The sequence below is a fragment of the Suricata suricatta genome, chromosome 6 (assembly GCF_006229205.1).
Source record: "Suricata suricatta isolate VVHF042 chromosome 6, meerkat_22Aug2017_6uvM2_HiC, whole genome shotgun sequence".
Lineage (NCBI taxonomy): Eukaryota > Metazoa > Chordata > Mammalia > Carnivora > Herpestidae > Suricata > Suricata suricatta.
The window spans coordinates 142,196,771-142,200,127 of record NC_043705.1 but is presented as its reverse complement, the minus strand read 5'-3'; the positions used below and the strand labels follow the sequence as shown (position 1 = coordinate 142,200,127).

Genomic DNA, 3,357 nt, shown 5'->3' with positions numbered 1-3,357 from the left:
AGGCCACATCCATATGTTGGCAGTGGGTCAATGTCCACAAACAAGCTGAAGGCTTTGGATTCTGCTGAGAGCCACAGATAGTTTAGAATATAGCTTTTATTGCAAAACAACATTGGCAAACTATGGCCTGAAAACAAATCTGGCCCATGATTATTTTTGTAAATAAAGTTTTATTGGAAGTCAACCACATTCATTAGTTTCTGTATTGTCTCTGGTTGCTTTCATGTCCTATCTGTAGCCTTGGAAAATCGCACCAGAGACTCTGTGGCCTGCAGATCCTGGAATATTTACTATCAGGATAAAAGTCATAAAAATGTTGCCAACTCCTTGTTATAGAATATCAGGTTCATACTTTCTTTCTTCCAAAATATCTGGCAGTTTTATTATCTCCCTCCACCATTACAGTTAGATAAAAATCATAAGATATTAGGAACTTATGAGCCTAGAAAGAAAGTAGCCTTATGCCTATGTAAAACATGATGTTGAAATATTGTAAAAATGTGCATGTATTAAAATGAATTGTTCCTTCACAAAAGTTAAGTTTGTTTGTAGATTGGAGCAAACCGAATGAAATCACTTCCTGTTCCCAGAGCAGTCCTTCAGTGACATAGGCGTGACGGTTTCCCTCGGTGTTATCTGTGGCTGGCCTGTCCTGTTGTGGATGGTCCTCTGGGAGAGGCTCCTGACCCTTCCGGTCATCTCTGCTGCCCTCTTCCGTATGTGCTGTCCTCGCCAATGGCTCTCACCTCCATGACAATCTCCACCCTGGAGCTGTCTTGCTGACGTAGACCGCAGAAAGATTGTCATGTTGTAACCGACTTTTGGCTTCTTAGAAGACTCAAGACAAACCATTTCACAATCTCTCTTGGAAGGGGCTTACGGAAGCTCTAGTGATTCATCTGGTTTTATAAACCTGAGTGCATCTTCCATCTTAATATTTTCATTCCTATAATTAAGTTGTGTTCTAGGAATGTTTTATCTAACAGACTAAATGCGTGTAAGGAGAGAAAGATAAACAAACATTGATTTCTAAACTATCTTGTCTTTTTTTTTTTCCAAACTAATATTGATCTCTATGCTCAGAGCTGCAGATGCAGATTATGAGATTTGTTTGGTTCTCCAGGGTCAACCCAGATGCTGAGGTGATCTGCAAGACCTCACTCACAATTCTTTACAGTTTGCTTCACGCTGTAGCATTTCCTAAAAGATGTACATTATGGTGTAAATTGCAGTCAATTTTAAATTAAATGAAGTAGGGTGTTTTGTTGTGTGCAGGTAATTCCAAGAAATATCACATTTAAATTTATTTCTGCTCTGGGATATATTCAGTGAATTGGAAAAGAAACCCACGGTACAATGCATTTTAAAACAGGCCTTGCTATAGAGGTGTTCTGATACGTCTGGCACGGTACACATTTCTTTTCTGTATGATAATTGCAAATTACTACAAAAACATGGACTCACAGTCCCTGAAAGCTGTGAGAACACAGAGCTTGCAGGATTGGCTGTTTGATTATCAAACTGGTTTTGGAAAGCCAAACAAAAGATGCATAAAAATGAATTGCAGTCAGAATAAACACAAGAAGATAATAAAATTTTTGAAACCAGTGTGCCTTTGTGAAGGGAGAGTTTGAGGGCATGGGGCTACATTTCCTGGCTGTCTGCCTCTCCCTGGGGATAGAGAGCCTGCACAGAAGTTACAGTAATTCTATGTTTACCCTCTGGCTCTACAGTTGACCATTGGCTTCTCCTCAGCTTAAAGCAAGTCATTTCAGTCCTCTGATTGTTTCCATCCACAATTTCTCCCCAATTCTCTTTTAGAGAAACAAAGGAGAGTTAGTGACCCAGGGTAGGTTCTAATAAATGGCTGTTAAGTGATGCATTGATACTTTTGTTGACTCATGCATGTCTAAGGTGTTGATAATAATTATTTACATTGTGTAGCCCTTTATGTTCCTGATATCTTTAGAATATTTGTTATACCATCAGCTTTAAATCTATTTATTAATAATATTAAGTGATAAGATTGTTTTGACTTAATATAATTCTTGAGCAATATTTAGGAGAGAGAGGCACAGAGAGAGGGAGAGAGAGAGAGAAGGAGAAGAAGAAGAAGAAGAAGAAGAAGAAGAAGAAGAAGAAGAAGAAGAAGAAGAAGAAGAAGAAGAAGAAGAAGAAGGAGGAGGAGGAGGAGGAGGAGGAGGAGGAGGAGGAGGAGGAGGAGGAGGAGAAGGAGAAAAGAGAAGGAGGAGGAAAAGGTGGAGGAGGAGGAGGGAGAGAAAAAAGAAGACCACATGGGCATATAGAAGAAGAGAAGAGATAGTAGTATATATTTCTCATTGGGACATTGTTTAGAACCAAAAGAAGCAGAAATCCTTCTGAGAATTTCAAACAAAGAGATTTTAATACAAAGAGATGTTTAAAAAGTGAAGGGAAAGTTGAGAAACACAGTAGGAATCCATAGGGACAACTCAGAGATGGACCAGCCACACAGAATGCTACTGCCCTGCTTTCTCCCAGCTCAAAGACAGAAGGCACTTACCAGGGCCCAGGGTTGGGGTCACCCAGAGGAAGGGGCAGGCCCAGAATTCTGTCTGGATATACAGGGGAGATTCAGCCACTGAAGACTCCATCAACTGTAGAGGGAGGGCAAGAAATGCCCTGAGTTTTCCTTTTCCTTCATCCTCCCATGTTAGTTTCCCTGCTATCGGTGCCGTCCTACAGAACAGATTTTTTATGGCGGAAAATGCAGCCTGTCGGGATGGGCCCTGTGAAAGAAAAGAGAGTGAGGAAGATCACCTTGAAGAGCAGGATGAACTGGGTGACGAGCAGCTCAGGGTGAAGGGCAGAAGAAGGTAAGAGTGAAAAGCTGCATAGCTGGCTTGACTTAAGGAGTAGACTATAAAAAGATCCGACTTGATTGGGGAAACGTTTGTTAGCAGAGATTTCCTAAACCCTGAGATGTAGAAAAGACTGATTTAAACTCTTTTTCTGATAATTGGGGCACCTGGATGACTCAGTTCATTGAGCATCTGAGTTCAGATCTTATGGTCCATGGGTTCGAGCCCCATGTTGGGCTCTGTGCTGACACCACAGAGCCTGGAGCCAGCTTGGAATTCTGTGTCTACCCCTTTCTCTGCCTCTCCCCAACTTGTGCTCTTTCTTTCTCTCTCTCCCCCCAAAAAATAAACATTAAAAATTGTTTAAAAGAAAAATAAAATCTCTTTCTAATAAACATCCCAGGTTTCTCCATATTTTCAGTAGGATCTAGATTTTCCTCTTTCCTCTGGCTTCAATGCATTCCCTCTGGGAGTGTGGTCCTTGTATTGTGTTTCTCTGGAATCAGTCCAGACCTGA

At 41.0% G+C, this 3,357-nt stretch overlaps 1 long non-coding RNA gene across 1 annotated transcript; it reads right to left on the bottom strand.

Moving 5' to 3' along the window:
• Window positions 1-488: 488 nt before the first annotated feature.
• Window positions 489-2,696, bottom strand: LOC115293614. Its single transcript, XR_003909525.1, has 2 exons — window positions 2,543-2,696; window positions 489-775 (listed from the first exon to the last, which is right to left on the bottom strand). It is a non-coding gene; the product is annotated as an uncharacterized LOC115293614 (long non-coding RNA).
• Window positions 2,697-3,357: the final 661 nt, after the last annotated feature.